Source organism: Equus asinus, chromosome 2 (genome assembly GCF_041296235.1).
Source record: "Equus asinus isolate D_3611 breed Donkey chromosome 2, EquAss-T2T_v2, whole genome shotgun sequence".
NCBI classification, from domain to species: domain Eukaryota; kingdom Metazoa; phylum Chordata; class Mammalia; order Perissodactyla; family Equidae; genus Equus; species Equus asinus.
Window position 1 is genome coordinate 100,603,501 of NC_091791.1, and position 20,315 is coordinate 100,623,815.

The 20,315-nt window shown below is 53.7% G+C and overlaps 1 long non-coding RNA gene across 2 annotated transcripts in view; it reads right to left on the reverse strand.

The window, feature by feature from the left end:
- LOC139041661 (uncharacterized) overlaps nucleotides 1–20,315 on the reverse strand; it is a 56,495-nt gene that overhangs the window by 20,397 nt on the left and 15,783 nt on the right. Inside the window, exons 2-3 of one of the 2 annotated variants that reach the window (XR_011497237.1) lie at nucleotides 8,658–8,711; nucleotides 1,282–1,618 (exon numbers count right to left, since the gene is read on the reverse strand). This is a non-coding gene — a long non-coding RNA (uncharacterized lncRNA). The remainder of the gene's footprint in view (nucleotides 1–1,281; nucleotides 1,619–8,657; nucleotides 8,712–20,315) is intronic. The other variant, XR_011497235.1, reaches the window with a different exon arrangement.

The following is a 20,315-nucleotide window of genomic DNA, read 5'->3' on the forward strand; positions in this document are numbered from 1 at the left end:
CTCATTCAGCCAACGGGGCCTTGAAGACCTTCTAGAAGAAGTGACCTTGAAGACCAGGTGCACGCTCAAGAGCAGGCCAGGCAAAGAAGGAAGGGCATGTTCCAGCCAGAAGAAACAGCGGGCACTGGGGTGGGTCTGCTCCAGGCTCCGCAGCCGCCGGGTGCAGGTGCAGTGGCGGGGCAAGTGGAGGGAGTGGGAGGCTGGCTCTAAGAGGCCAGTGGGAGCCTTTCGGGAGCCTGGACTTCTGGGGCAATGGGGACATGAACACCGCTGAGCTCAGAGCACGGGAGGGTGGAAGGAGAGAGAAGAAATGCTGTGGATAGAGGCGATGGTCAGAGGGAAGAGGGGAGTGGGAGGGGCCAGGTTGGAGGTGCCCAGCTCTGGAGTGCAGAAAGTCTGGGTGTGGCAGCTCCCCAGCCCAGGGAGGTAGGGTGTCAGGGGCGGGGTCCTCTTCTCTAGGTCAAACGGAGGTGCTGTAAGGGCCAGTGCTGGTGCTAAGGGAACCCCCATGAGCACTCCCTCGGGGCCCCAGCCCCCGTCCTGGGAAGCAGTGGCCCCCAGCCTCCCGACAGCAGTCCTCTAGACTTGGAGCCCTCTCTGGCGGCGACCCAGTACGGGACAAGCAGGGGTTGCCCTGGTGGCGTTCCCTGAATCCTCTCCTCCGAGAGCCAAGAGCCCTGACGGCATGCACTCTGCTGTGAACTCAGAAAGTCCCTTCCTGTATCTGGGCCTCAGCTTCCTCATCTGTCAAATGGACCAGTTTCCTTCCTCCTCTTGGGACCTGGCATTTGCACCCATCTGGTCTGGGATGCTCAGCAGGCCAGCAATTGGTTCTCCCTGCTGCCTGGATCCCTTAAGCCCCCACACCCAGGCAGCTCATGACCTATGAATGCGGGGGACACCAGGTGAGGGGCAGAACCTGGTTTCTGGACCAAGCACCCCCCGAAACCTGCTGCTCTGCCCCAAACCGGCTCCAACAGGGTCAGGCCCTCTGCAGTGCTGGCAAGAGGCCTGAGCTGAGTGCCCTCCCTCATCAGGGGCAGCCTCTTGTCCTCCCACATCTGACAGGCCCTCTCCTGCTCCAAGGGGCAGCCGGGGTTGGGGATGTCTCTGGCTGGCTGCCTCCCTCCCTCCCTCCTTCCCCGCCTTGTTCCCACAGCTGTGGCTGCACTCCCACCGCTGCCCTGGGCTTTTGTCAATGCTGAATTCATGTGACATCTCAGAGGGAAGGCTCCCGGGTGGGCGGACAGATGGAAGGAGGGGATGCTCTGGGCCCCCTACCTGTATTCTCCCAGGATGCTCCTCTGCCCTCATTTGTAGGGCCTGGGCAAGCAAGACAGAGTCCCTGGGCTGAACTGATGGCAGCTTCTCGGGCAGGAGCAGGGTGTGTGCTGGGCCCACAGGACTAGGCTGGCAGAAGACAGTCTGGCGTACCTCAGGCGACCTCTGGGGGAGTCAGTGACCCACGAGTCCTGAGCAGGAGGGAGCTGGAGCGAGTGATCCTGGCAGATGTCGTGAATGGTCAGAGTTTGAGTAGATCTGGGTTGAATCTCTCCTCTTCCACTTCCTAGCTGTGTAATCTTGGACAAGTCATTGGATGTCTCAGTGTTTTGGTTCTCTGGCGCAAAATAAAAGGAAATAGTGACACCTCTTCTAAAGGGTTGCTATCGTGGGGTAGATATAATGTACCCAGCACAGAACTAACATCTAGGTGCTCAGTAAATGTGTGAGGATTATTTTTATTCCCACGGACAAATGGCCACATAGTACTTTAGTACACTGGGCTTTGTGACCTCGGGCAAATTGCCTGCCCTCTCTGGGCCATCTATAAAAGGAGGAGCTTGGAGTAGAGGATGCCTAAGGCCTCCTTCTGGTGTGAGATTTATGATTTGTGGGCACTCTGGGGTGGCGAGGGGGCTGTGTTCACTGCATCATTTACATGAACTTCGAGGCCAGGGGCCCTGGAGAGGTTTGGAGGTGGGAGGAGAGACAGGAAGACAGAGAGAAGGAGCAAGGGAAAGAGGGGGAGGAGGAGACGAGGAAGAGGAGGGTGACGAAGGGGAAAGGAAAGGAAAAGGAGAGGATGAAAGGGATAAGAAGCAGGAGGAAGGAAAGACAGATGGCCGGAGTGGAAGGGAAGGTGGAGGGAGGGGAGGCGAGGGAGGGGAAGGGAGAAGAAGGAGGGGGGAGGCATGAGGAGGAAGTGTCTGCTGGGCTCCTTGGGTCTCTGCAGAGAGTTAGCTCCTGGGTACCTAAAGCCTGGGTACCCCAGGCTTCTTGCGATGGAGCAGGCAGGGTTGGCTGTCCCTAGAGGGCTGATGCCCAGAGCCTGGCCCCTGGGGCTGGGGACACCCTCTGGATTCCAGGAATGGACCACTAGACCTTGGGTCACTGCCTCCTCCAACCCAGAAGAAAACAGGTTGGGCAAGAACCACTGGCTAACAGGTGAGCCATTATTTCCTCTGCGAGTGCTCCCAGGGTGCTGGTGCGAGCCCAGGGGCAGTCCCCTCTGTCGCTCTTTGGAGGTGAGGAGTGGGCAAAGAGCTTTTCTGGCCCTTTCCTAGAAGGACCAGAACCTCCCACGAGCAAAGGTGGCCCCTCCCAGGGGATCACACAGGATGGGTGGTCTTGGTAGACAGGAGGCCAAAGAAGCCAGGCCTGGAGCAGCCTCTGTGTCCTTGGCCATGCAGCCCGCCCCCTGGTTGACATCCTGGCCCTCTCTCCTGAAGATGGTGGAAAGCATTAGGGGTCAGAGACTCATGGCTTCAAGTCCCACTTGTGAGCTGTGAGATCTGTGAGCGAGTCGCTTCCTTCTGTCAGCCTTAATGGTCTATGGGAGGAGGATGCCGTGAGCACTGGATGCCCTCGTGTGGGCACAGGGCTTAGCATCCCAGCGTTCAAGGGCTAGGGCTGGGGCGGGGGCGGAGTAAGGATCTCCCTCCTTCCTCCTCCCTTCTTCCTCCACCCCTCCTTCGGATGTGCTTGTGTTGGGTACAAGGACACGCAGACGTGCCCTCCAGCCTACTTCCCCAGCCTTACCCCACTTTCCAGCTGCCTCTTGGGGTGGCCCACCCTCCATCCAGCACCCCTATGCTGCCTGCCTGTCAGCAAACCCTCCCAAAATGCTCTGCAGCAGGTGAGCAGAGGGCATAGCTTCTTCCTGGAGGCTCCCCCAGCATCCAACACGGGGACCGCTTGCCGTGTCTGTGGAGGAGACACGCTGGAGGAGAGTGCCCTAGGGCTGGATGAACCAGTCCTGGGCCCCGGAGTAGAAGGTCTGGGTGTCCTCTGCGTGGAGGGGCAGAAGCTTGGGAAACTCTCCCCGCGGGGCCACAGGCAGGGGCGGGAGTCAGGGCCGCCGGGCTTTGTCCCTGCACAATTGCAGCTGCTCTTCCGGATAAAGGGGCCGACAAAGGGGCCTTCGGAAGTGGCCACGCTGCTCAGCACCCGGGGAGGCCCCAGGAGGCCAGCTCGCACTGGCCACCCACCCAGGCATCCTCTAACACGCCCCCATCGTCCTGCCATGGTTAGGGGGGAGGGCCAGCTGGGCCCCAGCCACCCACAGCCTGGGCAGCTGTGCTGAGAGTTGTTGAAAGCTGAGGGACCACCCTCCCACTGGCCAGGGGGCCTGGACAGTCCCCAGGGGTGGGTAGGGGAACTACAATGTTGCTTTCTTACTCTCCAGGACAGCAACGGGAACTGGTAACTGATGAGAGTGGGCTTGAGAAAGGCTCTCAGGCCTATGGTGAGGGATGGACCTCCTGAGTGGTCCCTGGTCTGCAAATCAGGCACAGCTCCGGGAGGCCTGGAAGCAGTTCCTCTCCTGAAGCATCCCGCGTCAACATGACCCCTGTCCTTAGCCAACTGGGTGGTCGGATGGGGATCTCGCCCTGGCAGGCTGGGACTATGGGAAGCTCTCAGGAAGTGCCCGGCCCCCGGGGTCCGCGTGTCTGGCTCTGCGGCTCTGGCTGTGCCATCTCGATCTCGGTGACTTGCTCACCCACGGAGCCGTGGTTTCTTCATCTCTAAATGGCACCTGTACAGAAATAGCGCTTATTGGACGGGGTGTGCATCACCTGAGATGATGGGGATCAGGCCTGACACGTAGGCTAGGCTCTAGAAACGAGAACCCTATTTCTCAGCCCCTGTTTGAGTATGGAATGATCATTCATTCTAACTTAACTGCGTCCAACAGCAGTGCTCAGATCAAGGCTTCCAGCAATTTCAGTAACGAAGGGTGTGTGTTGGGGTGAAAGAGTTGGGGCGACAAGGGCTCCTTCCGCAGGATCCACCCTGCCTTTTCAAAAGTCACTTTTTTATTTTGGAATAACTTGAGACTTCAGCTGCAGATAGTACAGAGTCCCTGTACGCCCTGCATCCGAGCCCCAAGGCAGAGCTCTTGGCAAAGCTGTCTCCACCATGGGCACAGGACCTGCACAAGCCATCCTGTCGATGTTTCAGAGTCTTCCCCGTTAGGAAGTGCATTCCCAAGCTCATCGGTGCCGACTGGGGCTGCCCTAAGCAGAGCTCTGGATTACTGAGGAATTCCAGGGGCTGCTTGCTGGCTTGGGAGTCCACAGGGAGAATTTGAGAGCTGTGCTGGATCATGCAGATGGGAACTGGGACCCCCTAAGCATCGAGAGGCCTCGTGTCTCTGCTACTTGGTGCACACACACACCCTCAGCCCCAAGTCAGGACTTGCTGTAGCTCAGAAGCTGGTTCTGAATCCAGAACTCTTCCCTTGCACTGCCCCCCAACCCCGGAGTCCCAGCCCATCCCCTGAGCCCACACCTGCACCTGTTCCCTCAGTGCCTGACTGTGGGCATCTCTGGGTCCCAGCCCACCCTGGGAGCAGGGAGTCAGCTGGGCCCTCAAGAGCAGTGGAGGGGAGACTCTGTTGACTTGGCTGAGGAGGGGACAATGCCCCCTTTTCCGGCAGCTGGCAGAGCCTGCCAGGCCCTGAGCTTCTGAATGCCCGTTGGAGCCGGACACTGGACTCTGTTTCCCAGGCAGCCTCGTGCCAGGCCCAGCACCACCCAGAGAGGAGCCTTTCTTCCCTGCTGGCCAAAGCCGGGGCTCCCTAGAGGGCATCAGCCACAAGGGAGGCTGAACTTTGTCCAGGGAACCAAGGCTTCCCCCACTCCCGCCCACCTCTGCCTGGGAACCTCCGAGCTGGAAAGGGAAGTGTGTCATGTCACCGTCTTTGTGAGTCAGACCTGCTCCCTCCTGACTCTGAAGCTCCAGGATTCCCAGCCCTTCCGGCCCCACTCCACCCATCCCTATTCATCAGCGGCTCTGAAGACCTTTCACAGGGCTCATCCTGTCAGCCTTGAAAGGGACTTGCACTGAGGCCTGCATGGGCCTGTGATTGGAGGGAGGAAGAGCCTCCTATGGGAGGTACTGTGCCTGCCTTGAAGGCAGTGGAACTGAGTCCCAGCGAGACACACAGATCGAGTCTCCAGATGCCAGTTCAGGACTGCAGTCCCATGTGGATCCCAGGCCATCTCCTCTAAGGACTCATGCCCCTTGCTCCACATAAGGGGTGGGCCCAGGTGACCTCAGGAGGGCTTGGTCACTGCTGGGGTTGTTGGTGACCACTCCTGACAGCCCAGTTTGGGGTCCATGGGTGACGAGTGCAGGGCTGGCTGGGACTTTTGGAAGCACTGGGAGTCACTAGGAAGACAGTTTCGGAGACATTTTGGTGTAGCTTTTGGGAAAGTCAGGCTGTGGGGTGCCCTCCCCCATCAGGCCAGCTCTGGGGGAACCCTAAGCCAGAAAATTAAGGGCAACAACAGCGCCCCCTGTAAGCCACCCACTGGAGCAGCCCCCCAGCTTGCCACTCCCAGGCCAGAGAGAGGGGCCGGGCATGGAGACGGTCACCACGTTCCCACCCTGCACATCACAGACACACACAGGAACAGGCACACAGAGACACTCAGACCCTGCCACCAGCAGATCCCTGGAGAACAGAGACAAACACCCACAAACAAGCACCCAGCAGATAACAGTGGTTGGCTTCTCATGACAGGCACTGTGGCAGGTACGAGACACAGAGCACCTCATTCACCCTCACACAATGCACCGCAGACAGACAGACAGACTCACAGATAGACACAAGGGACATCAACAAAGAAACACACAGACACACAAAGACCCCACAGACTCAGACACAGAAAATCGACAGACACACCACAGACCCACAAAGATAGACACACCAACGGTGTCCCAGGGGATCCAACCTGGGGGCAGGTGAGTGCTTATCTGTAGAGAACTTCAAAACAATAATGAACCCCACCTTCAGTCTGCTTTTTAAACATCACGTTGTACTGTCAACTCTTTAATTATGTCATCGATAAGATGCTCCTCTCCCCCCGAAATTATTTTGTTAATTCTAACTTGTGGGTTTTTTTCAGATTTTTTTTTATTATGGCAAAATATACATAACATAGGGGCCGGGCCAGTGGTGTAGTGGTTAAGTTCACGTGCTCTGTGTCAGCAGCCCAGGGTTCGCAGGTTCACAGGTTCAGATCCTGGGCATGGATCTACATACCACTCATCAAGCCATGCTGTGGCGGCGACCCACATACAAAATAGAGGAAGATTGGCACAGATGTTAGCTCAGGGACGATCTTCCTCACCAAAAAGAAAAAATACATATATACATAAAAATATATATACATATATAAATATATATATATATACATAACATTTTAGCCTTTTTTTTCTATTTTTATTCTGCTATAACCTTTTTAAGTATACAGTTCAGTGGTATCAAGGACATTCACAATGTTGTGTGACCATCACCACTATCTATTTCCAGAACTTTTTCATCTTCCCAAACAGACTCTTTTCCTATTCAGCAACAGCTTCCACTTCCCCCTCCCCCAGCCCCCCAACCACCTCTTTCTACTTTCTGTTACGTGAATTTGCCTATTCTATGTTTCTCACGTTAAGTGGAATCATACAATACGTGTCCTTTCGTGTCTTAACCTGCTGGCTTTTAATAATAAATATGCAGACTCCAAATCAGCACATTTTTATCATTTACCTTTAATTAGCCCTGTGTTCTACACGGACGTAATTCCGACAACTGCTAACTCCACGTTTGGCCTCTGCACCTGTTGGGGGTGGGGGTGGAACCAACCAAGCGGCTTCAGGCGCCATTTGTGTCTCCAAGCCCTAAGTCGGTGACAGTGAAGTTGTAGAAACAGAACTTGAATTGCGTAGTGCTATTTTTGTTTAAAATACAAAACAGTGAATCAGAGAGTGAGCTGTGAGAGGCCACAATAGTTTTGTCGGGAAAGTGCAAATTTTAAATTATGTGGGAAACATTTGACTGAATTTGACCAGTTTGTTTAAAATTGAAGTTTCTTCTTTTTAAATTGTTAGTCTTTTATTCTTATTTAATTCTAAAGTAATTTTGTTCATTACTGGGACAGACCAATATATAGGTATAGATTCCCCCCATTTTAAAAAATAATATAATCTAAAAGTATGCATCCATGTTTTCCTTTTTTGTACTATAATGACTGTTGTATTTTTAATTTTATTTATTTTTGAGATGGCAAGAGTTTACGCAGGAGATTCAATAAAAGAAAATTTTCGTAGCCTGTCATTTATTTATTGTTACGGATTTCACAATTGTTACTGCCAATAATTTTGTCTTATAGAAGAGGGGTAGTGTTAATTATCTGCTCAGGGCATATGCTAGGTAGTCCTGAAACGCACAAGTACATCACACACACACACACACACACGCACGGCCACCTGCCCTGCTGCCCATCGTGGTATGAGTAGGTCTCCCCAGCAGACAGCTGTCCCGGTGATGGGAAAGCTGGTCACCGCCCAACGGGCTCTGCCCACGTTGGGCGCCATTGGGCAAGGTGAGGTCTGGAGTGGTTGGGTGGGAGAGCGCCTGCGACACAGACCCCAGTGGATACCTGGAGTCGGGGGAACCCCGGCCCCTCGCCCCGTCACTTCCCCACTGCACTTCCGAAGTCCACCACGAGGTGCCGCTGTGGCAAAGCGATCACCGCCTACGGGCCCCTTCCGATCCCACCCGGCGACGTTTCGGAGCGCCCTCTCTGTGCCAGGTACCGTGCCCGGCCCTGGGGATTCCAGATGAGGAAGGTACAGCCTCTCGTGCCCGAGCACCGCACGGCCTGGCGGGGGAGGCTCGCAGGGAAGCAGACAGTGGCAGTGGCCGGGGGCGGCGCTGTAGGCTCCCAGGGGCAGGAGGGACCCCGCCAGCGCAGCTGCGGAGCCGGGGAAGCTGAACCCTGAGGACCCGCAGGAGGAGTCAGGAGCGGGGAAGGGGGCCAAGCGGAGGCGGAGGTGTGCACAGGCCCGGAGCTGCGCAAGGGCGCGGGGGAGCGGTCAGAAGGGGCTGGTCAAGGACGGCCTTTGGTCCGGGCCTAAAGACTTTCCCTGCGGGACTCGAGGGAGCCGCGCAAAGGTCTGGGTGGATGTGCCCTTAGAAACGTACTTTGCTGTCATTTGTGTTCAAAAAAACCGAAAGGAGCCCCCCAAAATAAAGAACATGTACACATACACTCATGAGTACTCATAGAGTGTGCCCAGAGGGTACCCAACAGTGATGGACATCAGTGTCTGGGGTTGGGACTCAAGGCTGGGCACGGGGTGGAAAGGAAACTTACACGGTGTGCGTTTTGTTCCTTTTGAATTTTGAGCCGTGTGAGTGATTCTTCTTTCTGAAAAATGAACAAAATTATTAAATTGAAAATCGTAAAGTCATTATAATTTTTTTAAAAAGGGAGATATTCAGATCACTTTGGCTGTGTTGTGTAGGATGAGTTGGGGAGAGCTGCAGAAGACGGGGGCATTGGTCCTGGGGAGAGATGCAGGGGACCCAGGTCAGGCAGGGAGGCTGGGGGCCGGGGTGAGCGCAGGGCTGGAAGTCTCCAGCCTGGCCACAGGCACAGGGTTCAGCTTATGAGCTTTTCTGGGGATACACAAACGTAAGAGGCATGAAAAACCAAAGTATTTCTTCCAGACTTTTAAAAGAAAACTGCAGAATCCAAATGAACAAATACATTAGACATCTACAGTCTACAAGTTGGACTTGTGCCAACAAGCCAGTAGCCACACAGCTGACAGAGTAAATTATATTCAAGGTGAGAGCATGTCAACAAGTTTGGGAAAGGGATGCCCATGGTGGGGGGGGGGGGGAGCATCCTGTGGGCCCTGCCTCCATTCTATACCTCCAGGGCTGAAGCCAGGCACCAGGAGGCTCAGAAGTCACACCCCAGACCAGGAGCAAGTTTCTGAGGCTACAGATACTCCCAGACACCCTCACACTAAGGCCCCCTCCTGCCCCAGGTGAGGAATCTGAGCAGGGGCAGGATGAGGCAGCTCCCAGCGGTGGGGCTGTTTCAAGGAAGGGGTGTGTGGAGAAACGGTGGTGGGATATCTGCAGTGGAAGGGAACCTTGAGAACATGATGGGCAACCCCCTCCTTGGACAGAAGAGGAAGCTGAGCCCAGAGAGGGGCAGAGATCCTCCCAAGGCCACACAGCCAGTTAGCTGTAGTGTGGAGATGCACCCCACCTCCTCTGGCTCCCAGCCCTCAGCGGCCTCCACTTGGCCGCATTGATGCCCTGCATTCCCCACTCCAGAAGCCAGGAGATGACCTCCAGGGGGGCCCTTCTGCCTTCCTCAGGCAGAACTGTCAGCTATTGATGGCTCCAGAAGGATTATTGGTAGGATTCAGGAGGAACTCCGCATTCCAGGCCCTGCAAATGACTGTACCTCCTGGGGAGAGGACTGGAGAGGAGCTCTTGGTCTGGGCCTCCGGACATTTGCCTGGCCCAGGAAGCCTCAAGGAACCAGGTGTGTCTCAGGCCTGTAAACTGACCTTCCCCTCACACAGTTTTCTCATCCATGCATCCCTCCTTCACATCAACACATAAAAACCATCAGCTCATCCAGCCTCACAGTCCTGAGGTTCATAAAGGAATGTATTTCCAGATTTGATTCCATCAAAATTAAAAACTTACATGAGGCAAAAGATACCTTCTATGAAGTTAAAAGAAAAGTGACAATTGGAAGAAAATGTCAACAACATAGAGAGGAATAGTATATATAATATATAAAGAGTTCCTACAGATTTTAAAAATGAGTAACCTAATGGGAGGCAAGGGTCCAGTGAGATAATAGCAGGAAAGTGGTTTCACATGGTTGGAGGAGCTGGACAAATCTGAGTGTCAGTGTCCTGGAAAAGCTCGGGGAGAGGGGCCTTGTTCTTTCTCAGTGGGCACTGGGCCAGCCTACCCTGCCTCTTTCTTCCTGGCTGAGAGACCTGAGTATTTTCTGTGCCAATCAGAAACACACACACACAGCTATGGAAACTTTCTCTTGAGAGCCCCTCTGCGCATCTAAGATTTTTCAGTCCCAGGAAGGGACCCCCAGAGTAGACCACCGGCCCTATGAAAAACAGCTGAGCTTGAGGCCTGGCGTGGACACTGAGTCACCTCCCCTATGTCCACTCCCTCCTCCTTCTTGCTAAGGGAACACAAATTCCGTTTGGGCAGCCGCCCCACTCCAGGCCCAACAAAGGACTCCTGATTGGACCCGACCAGAGGTTTTCCAGAGGGGCAGCAGTACCCCTGGGGGCGTGTATATTTCTGCGGGACATTTTGGTCGTCCTAACGATGGGGGCACTGCCGATATTTGGTGAGCAGGGGTCGGGGCTAGAATTCCCGACAGTCGCACATAACAAAGGTTCGGCCTGAATCCCACATGACTTTCAGATGCCCCACTGGCCTGAGACAGGGTGAAAAACCTGAGCCTAGACCCTAAGCCACGTTACATAGTAACAGAAAGGTTTCTTTGCACAGCTGTAATGTACACATCAAATATACACCACACACAGCACAACCACCACTGTGTACTCTGAGGAAGCGTATGCTCTGTGTTGTTTAGAATCTTCCCAGGAGTGCATTTCATCACAATCACGCACCAGTGACATTTTAGTCTCCAAAACAGTCCACGTGCACCTCTCTGCATCCATCGCTGCCGTGTTTGTGGAGATTTTACATGCAGGTAAAGGCATCTGATTGTTCTGTCATGTCCTCCAGAATACTTGTGCCTGAGCAGGTATCTTGAACTATGTATTATTTTATTATATATTTCCTCTTGTTTTTCCTTTCTAATTAGGACACTGTATTGGTATTTTTGTAATTATATGTGTAAGTGGATTCTCTCTTCTACAGATTTCATTAGGATAGTAATATTTGTTATGGAAGGGGGGCGCTGGGCCTTACAGGATTAGGAATGGCTGGTCCGAGCCAGTCAGTGCCATCTGCCCTGGTCATGAATATGGTCCGTGGATGGGGTGGAACATTTTCTCTCATTGGCAGGAACAAGCAGGCAATCATGTGGCCTGATGGCTACTGGCAGCCATTTTGTGATCATGAAGGGGGCATGTTCCTGAGGATAAAGCCAACATGGAGGACAGAGTCCTTGGAGACCTCACCCAGCCCTGATGTTATCATCTCCAGGGACGCCCTTCCTCTGAACCTCCAGCTCTGTGAGATGTGTCCCTATTGGAAAGGCAGTGGAAACCAACTTTTGGGTGCAATGGCATGAGGGATTTGGGCTAAAATAGCACTACAGCCTCCGTTTCCCCTTCAGAAAGAGGGAACCTCTTCAGAAAGAGCAAGGATACTCCCTCCTCTTACTGCTGATACTGACATGGCTGTTGATATGTCTGACCCTTTAAAGGCCACCAGGAGCCGTATCTCAGGAGGGCCATGGCTGGTGCAGACTTCTGCCATAGGTTTCTCTCGACCTCTGAGAAATGTTCATGTGGCTCAAAGTGGGTCTGGCAGAAAGGTCACGGTCTAGGTCTCTATAAGAACTTGAGGTGGAGTGTCTCTGGGTAAACCGAGAGTAGACTCAGGCCCGGCCACAGAAAACCCAGCTCGGCAGAATCACGGCCTGTTACGCACATCTGGAAGGGCTTGGGAATTATCTGGTTCAGTTCCCCTGTGTATCAGTCAGGACAGCCATTGTTATGCTACAGTAACAAACAACGCCCCCAATCTTAGTGGCTTAAAGCAACATCATTTATTTCCTCTCATGTTTATATGTCTATGGCAGGCTGGTGAGGGGCCTCTGCTCATCACAGTCACTCAGGGATGCTGGCTGAAGGAGCTCCATATTGACCCATACTTCTGCAACTGCCAAGGGAGAGAACTGAGAACGTGGCAAATCCCAAGCTAACTGTCCCTTAGGGGCTTCTGGAAAATGCCACATATCTCTTCCAGTCATATTTCATCGGCCAAAACAAGTCACATGGCCATACCTGCATGCACCAGGGTTGGGATGTGTAGTCCTGCCGGGAGGACCAGTGGAGGGAGGGACACTGAAGACGGGGGAACAGTGCTGCAGTCTCCCACACCTGGTTGGCAGTCTGTGGGGCCACCCTTCTGCCTGGTCTCCCAGAGGAACCTTTCCAGGACAGCAGATCTGACTGTGCCTGCTCTCATGAGAGGGCCTCCATGGGGACCCCATCCCTGACCAGACGAAGTTCAAACCTTCCAGCTGGCCATCAAAGCCATAGCCCCTGCCTGCTCTACAGCTCCTCTCTCTGTATTCCCCACTTATTCATTCATCCATAAACACTCACTGAGTGCTACCTGTGACCACTATGCCGAATGCTGGGCATGAAAGCATATCCAAGACCACCCCTGTGAGCCCCTTGAGGGCCAGGACCACCTCTGGTTCACACGTAAAGACTCCCAGCTCCAGCAGCCTGCCAAGTGCTTCAGAACCTCAGGGCCTTGGCCTAAAGCCCCGCCCCCTCCCTCCTGCCTCCTCCCGCTTCCGGCCCGGCTCCTCCCTGACTTCCACAAGCTGGGCTGTGCCATTCCTGGACACGCCGCCATCGCAGCAGCTCCTCCATGTTAGTACAAAGGCTGGTTCTTTTCTCTGTCTCCCCTGCAGACTTTAGCCTCCTCAAAGATGATCATGGGTAATCCATTGTGAAAAATGGCAACAATTTAAATGCTCGACCATAAGGAATTGTTAAATACATCATGGCCATCCATATTCTGGAATATTACAAGCCATTAAAAATGATGGGGTAATGCTCTTTGACTTAACAAGTCTCCTTTAGAACTCCAACCTCAGATACAGCCCTGCAGCCTTATCTGTGGCAATCACCTGAGCGCCCACCAACAGGGCGCTGGTTAAATGCATTCAAGTCCCTAATTGTACAGAATGAGACAGCTATACATCAGCCTGGGGACAATGTCTCACATGTACTGCAAAGTGGAAAAAGCGAGCAGAACAGGGTGAATAGTGGGCTAACTTTGTTGCACAAAAAGGATACATGGAAGAATGGGTGAGCTTGTAACACAAAGACTGTCTCCAGGCAGATACAGACGAAACTGGTCTTAGTGGTTGTTCCTGGGCTGGGGAACCAAGGGTGGGGGACCCAGGCAGGAAACTTACCTTTACTGTCCACCCTTTGTACAGACGCAACATTTTATAATGTGCTCAAAAAAAAAAGTCAGGAAGAAAATGTAACATCCTGGAAAAGCGTTCAAGATGTCTTGTTATCTTGAAGCGATAAATTGAGATTTCAAAATTATAGGTACAATAAGACCCCTCTTTTTGTAGAGGAAAATGTACACTGTGTCTCCTGGTATAGAAAAATGTTGCATTATGTGTTATTTTAACTTGGTTTTATTTGACATCCTCCTGATAAAAATTTAAACAGTAGGAAAGGAAATAAACGAAAAAATACACGTTCCTCTTGCCCTTCCCTCAGTTCGGCTCGCTGTGGCCTCTGCTCAGCTTCTGTCTCACCAAAAATCTTAACAGTCGTTAAGTCTGGGGGCGAGACTGCGGGGGATATTTTCTTTTTGTGCTTTTCTGAAATTTCTAAGTTTTCTCAATAAGCCTATATTGCTATGGAAATAAACAATACACACATTTTTTAAGTACTCGGAATTGAGAGAGGTCTTGGACCTCCCTCCTTCCCTCCTCCCACTCTGAAGGGGCTCCTCCTCCACCACTGCCATCCACGCCAGCCCCCCACTCAGTGTAGGAAGCAGATTGGGAGGAAGAAGTGACATTTCCAAGTTCTGGGAAAGGCCTCCAGTTCCGTTTGTAATAAACTCCTCCTTCCTCACCTCCTGCTCTGACCTCATTGCCCTCACCCTCCCCTCCCTCTCTAACCCTCCAGCCACCCAGCTCTTCTCTCAGCCGCCAGAGGAGCGCCAGAGGGAAGCAACCTGCTGCCTGTTGATTCTTCAGAGGAGCAGGACCCAGGAATTCTCGTCTGTCTCCTTCTTCCTCGGGGGCTCTCTACAAAGGGATCCAACACACAGAAAAGGAGAGAGGGAAGCAAGCTGAAGAATTCCTCTTTCACAAGATCTCAGGTTAAAAACAACAGGGCTTGTTAAAGCCTCACCTTAATGAGGCTCCTTCTCAGCCTAATTGTCGCCATGGCAATGACCCCTCATGACCATCTTTAATTAACTCAGAGTCAGAGTCACCAAATGAGCTCTTCCAGTAAATTGCCCGCCAGCCCAGGCAGTCACGCGGCCCCTCCTCTGTCCTCTGGCCTCCGGCACAGGTGATGGGGCAGAAAATTCTCAGCCCGGGCTTTCCTCTCTGCCTCCTGATTCTCCCTGACACAGCCCGGGGAGAGGCTGAGACCCATGGTAATAATAACAATAACAAAAACAATAATAGTAATGAGCTGCTATGCTAAGCACTTTACACACATTATCTCTTTTAATCTTCACAGCAATCCCATGAGGGATGCCCTCGTCCTACCTACCTCTTTCAGATGAGGAAACTGAGGCACAGAGAGACTCAGCCAGTAAGTGGCAGAGCTGGGATTAAACATAGGCACTCTGGCTCCAGAGCCACCCTTGTAATCTCCCCACTAGAGATGGAGTTCACAGGGTCACCTGCTTCTCTCGAGCACAATAAAGACCTGGAGTTCCCTATCTGCTACTTTCCAGCTGTGTGACCTTGGGCCACTTACTTCACATCTCTGAGCCTGGTTCCTCATTTAGAACAGGGAGGGTGATTAAAGTGGGGTGGGGACCCGAACAGCCTCATCAGTTCTGTTCGATAATCACTCCTGACTCCACGAGAACCTTCCTGTTGTCTTTACCCTGGTGTGGTTTCAGAGGCAAGATGGCATGAAGGTTAAGAGATAATAAATTGATCATCCTTGCAAAGCCCTGAGCACAGTGCTTGCCCAAAGTAAGTGTTCAGTGAATATCGGCTGTTATTATTTTCACCAAGTGGCTATAAATGGCTCAGCTGTCCAAATGTGGAGATGCCCCTGAGAAAGCCTTCCTCCAGGACAGAGCTAACAGCTGGGAACATAGAGAAAAGGAAGCAGTGAGGATGGCCCAATTGCCACCAGTTTTAGAATAGGTGGGAAACAGGCTTCGGACCTGTGGGAGAATGCACTGGAGTGGCAGAGTATAGCTGTGGACCAAAGATGGTAGCCACCATCTTGCCCTAGGCTTGCCCACCGAACATGCTCACATCAGCTTAACCAGATCAGATCAGGAGGTCCGGGTGCCAGCCACTGAGGTGCATTCCAGTCAGAAGGAAGCAAGAAAGGATAAGAGGCACTTCCCCTCCTGCTAGGGACATTCCCTGGAAGATGTGCAAGATACTTCTGATTACATTCAATTGGCCAGAACTTAGTCACGTGTCCACGCCTAGCTCCAAGAGAGGTTGGAAATGCAGCCTTCTTCTGGGGCAGCCATGGGGAATGGAAGACAGTCTGCAGGCTCTGCCACAAACGTTCAAGTCCTTCTCCACACCACCCCAGAGTAATATGTCCAAACCGCAACTCCGGACCATGTCTAAACTCTCCAGTGGCTCTCCACTGCCTTCAGCATGAGCTCCAGATTTATGAGCATGGATTACAAGGCTCTGCAGGGTCTGTCCCCATGGCTTTCCCACTTACACTTCATTCTAGCCACATCAGGCCACTAGCCATTTTCCAGATCAGCCGTGCTTCCATGACCCTATGCCTTTGCCCCTGCTTGGAATGCCATTTCATCTCCTCTCTATTTAGTTAGAGTCTCACCTCCTGTCTAGAGCCTTCCCAGGGCCAGAGAGGAAGGGGTGACCAGGATGGACAGGAATGGATGTACATTCAGACTTGGGCTGAGGCAGGAGGAGGCATTCTGCTGTCCAGGGCTAAAGAAAGGCCTGAGGTGGGGATGTCCCCACCTTATATGTGCCAGGAGGAGGCAAGGTGGGGCTACCTTTGGGCCTTTGAGATGGGAAAGGATCATGGATTCCAATTTGTCCTTCCATCCCCATTTGACAGATGAGGAAACTGAGACCTGGAGACAGGCAATAACTCCTGCTCCCCCATCAGTGCTCATACGATACTTGCATTAATAGGCTGTAGCCTGTGTAGAGATGTTTTATGGGGTGAGGGGCAGTCCTGGGGGCATGATGCCAGGAGACGTGGTTCCTGCAGGGGCAGGATCAGCAGGGGGTGCTCAGAGGCCTCAGTCTCTCAGTAGCTCCCCTGGCAGCACTAGGAAAACACACACGTGCATGTGTGCAAGCATGTGCGTGCACACACACACACAAACCATTGGAGCCCAGGAGCTGCACTTGGCTTGGCTTTGCAGTTCCCCTACAACATTGGGAGGGGGTGTGGAGTACCTCAATAGAGACCAAGGAGGCTGAGGAACATCCAAGGGGACCACTTGAATCCATCTCCTGTCCTCAATCCACTTCACTTCTGAGGCTCTGGGAGCCTGAGAGTGCAGGGTTCACCCTTGTCTTCACCCTTGGTGCTTGAGACTGGGGGCATGTGCTCCCCCGCTAGACAGTGAACTCCTGGCCATCATTCCAAAGGCGGGCACAGAGGGAGACAGGACGTCTCTGCTTCTCAGGGCTGCTCATCAGGGCTGCTGTGGGATCACCATGGTCCTAGGTTGTCAGGGGACATGGCACTCTCACTGAGCCCAGGGTTCCTGAGAGGAAAGCCCACTACCATCTCCATAAACTGCCGGCCAAGCAAAGCTGGATTACATTTGGGGGTTATTATAGCTTTCCCAACTTGAAAAGTAAGGTGAAAAGAGGTGTTCAGTGCACTCCTGAGGGCAGGCTGGGCAAGGAAGGTCGCTCTGGAGGGCCTTGAGTCCAGGCATGTGGCCTGCCCAAGGGTATGTGGCCCTAGGCCACTCGGACCCAGACTCACTGGTTGGCAGGAGGCAAGAATATGTCCTGGGTGCTCCCCAGTTCCAGAGATAGAAACCATCCTTCCAGGAGCTCAAATCAAAACCCCCGTGGTCATCCTTGACCCCACTATTTCTCTCACCCACCCCCTACCTCCAGTCCCTCAGCAAACCACAGCAGTTCTGTCTTCAAAATATATGAGAAATAAGCCAGTTCTCACCCATCACTGCCATCCCGACAGGTGTTCAAGGTGGGAGAAGCAGGCAGGGGTTGGGTCATTGAGGACAAGAGGTCTCTTGGCTGTGGCAAGAACTTTAAGTTTTCACTCTGAATTAGATGGGAAATCACAGGAGGGTTTTAAATATGATGAGATTTGCCTCTTGAAAAAACCACTCCGGGTGCTGAGTGGGGAATGGATTGAGGGGGCAAGACTGGAAGTGGTAAGACTAGTTAGGTGGCTATTGAGGCTTGGGGGCAGGATGACGATGACTTGGACTATTTCCCTTCCATGAAGAATCCCGCACCTCGACGCCCTGGAGGAGCCAGCCTCAGAGGCGGGAAGAGGGGCCGGGGTGCGGCTGAGGAAGCGCGCTCTGTCTGTGTCCCCAGAAGAGGCGGCCCGAGTTTCAGCACCACGGGGTGGACAGCGCCCGCCCCGCCGCTGGGCTGGAAGCCTGGAGGCGGGGCCGGCTGCTGGGGAAGGAGCCCGGATCAGGCTTAGGGAACATCCTCCTTTGGAAACTCCCGTTTTCTACCGTCAAAAATGGAGATGACAATGCCGCCGCGCCGCTTCACGAGGCCGCTGTGAACGCAGATGAGCCAGACCCTCATGGACTTTGGGAATGCCAATAAGAGCAAGGCCTCTTAAGATAGTTTTCGTCGCACACTCCGGAATTTATTTCTCCGACTTTGGAGAATTAAAAATGAAGCCGAGTCTGCAGCGGGTAGGGGAAGAGGCTGTTTGCAACCTAATCTGGGGCATCTCCCCCGCGCAGCCCAGTGTTGCCGGCACCCCTGTGCAGTCACGTCCTGCTGACAAAGCTCCGGAGAACGAAGCTGCTTCTGGAGTTGGACGATCAGTCGGAATCATCTCAGATCCAGTGCAGATTCTCTTCCGCCAATAGCAGTTTCTCCTGGGTGGGGTGGGGTGGGAGAGCCCTCACTCTCTCCTCCTGCCCTCCCCCCACCCCCCGCACCACCCAGATCTAGTCTCTTGGGACGCATTCTAACCGGTTTGATTTTCCTATCTGGAGGGCAGCAGGATTCTCTTTCCTGGAGCTGGGAGCATCACTTGGAATCTGCAGACTGAAGGGACCCTGCTGTGCCTCCTGAAGGTGCGGTCTTGCCGGGTCAAGGAGGACTGGAGGTGCCGCGGGATTTCTCTCTCTGAAATGACCTCTGGGTTGCAAGTCCCCAAAGAGGAGCTTTCGCTCAGCTTCCCTGAGGGGAAAGAGGGTGGAGAGTGGGACTCTAGTCTTAGGGACACCAGCAAACCACAGCGGGAACCCACCCAGGCATCCCAGAGGGCCCCACACCACTGAACCCTACAGTGACTCTGGGCCTCTACCCTCTCCGCCACCACCCAGGCCCACGCGGCCACCCTACCGGCCGCCTGCCCCTCTCTCCTTCCCTTGCCTCCGGGATGGATGCCCAGGAGTCCCCTGGGAGCCTTCCCACACTGGGAGGGGGTGCCAAGCCCACTGGGAAGGGGCTTGGTCCCTAGGCCTGCTTCTCTCTGAAACGGGGCAGGAGGCCAGCCTCCAACAGGATCCAGGCTCATGGGCCCCAACCTCAGAACCACCCGGCCCTCAAGGGACAATGAGGCGGATACACAAGTGGGGGAGTGCCTGGGACTAGGTTCCTGGGTGTGAAGGGGTGGCCAAAACCGGATCTCAATTCAAACTCCAGCTCCTTCCCTTTTTCCACACTCACTTGGGGACCTTGGGCAAGTCACTCTTCACTTAACTGCTCGAAGCCTCAGTTTCTCCACCTGTGAAATGAGGGGAAAGTAGTTCCTCCCAGGGGCTTCTATCAGGAGTCATTGAGACAAAAGTAAACCTCTTATCACAACCCTCATAAGTGTCGCTCTGTCATTAAAATGTGGGCACCCTCCAGGAAGGGAGGGTGCCTGAGGAGACTTCCCAGAATTAGGGGAGACCTCCCCCACTGCCAACCAGCCCACTTCCTGGTATCTCTCTAGACCTCTGCGATCTCTGTGGAGGGTTGGGCAGACATGTACACGCCCATTTTACAGATGGGAAGAGTGAAGCCATGGAGGTGACCTGTGCTGCCCAGGGCCCCACTCCAGTTCCTCAGAACAAGACCCCAGGTGAAGGGGACATCAGCCCTCAGCCAGAGTTACCATAGGTGCCTCTCCTCCGTCTCCAGGCCCTAGCACCCCAATTCAGAAACTTCTAAAGGGGCCTAGGGAACAATAGTTGCCCCAGAAACAAGAGCATCCATCTCCTCATGTATCAAGACCTCAGCTTCTTCACCTGTAAAGCCAGGAGAATGTGACCCTCCAGATGAGTGTGAGGATTCAAGGAGAGAAAAATCCAGCAATGTGTCCAGCACTCAGTCCTGAGAGACATCGGTTGGGGAATTCACAGACAGTCTCCCTGAAGGAGCCCACATTCCACTGAGGGCTTGCTATTTCTGCTCCAAATTGCTCAGAGACGTCAATTGACCTGACCAACCACACAGCTGGAAATGTGGAACTCCACGACTCCAGCCCAACTTCTCTAGGAGCACCCGGGAGGGCAGGAGCCAGGCTAGGACAAGTCTGCCAGGACAGAAGCCATGGGTGAAGAGCTGGCAGGGCCCCCAAGGCTGCAAGGACCTGCGCTGGAGTCTCTGCCTCCACGACCCTGTTCCTTGGGGCCCTCCGGCGGGCAGGGAGCATCCAGACCGCTCCCACCAGCTCCATATCCTGCCGTCCCACCGCGCTCTGTGAGAGCTGGGGGTAGGGGACTCTGTTGCCCGGGGGCTAGGAGGAAAGCGTCCTCGGTCGTTCTGCTCCTCAACGTCTTTCTGATTCCTGCATCTTCAAGCCGAGATGCAAACTGGTTTAACCAGCCACAAGGATGGATCGTTGTCAGCTTTGGTATTTTAAAA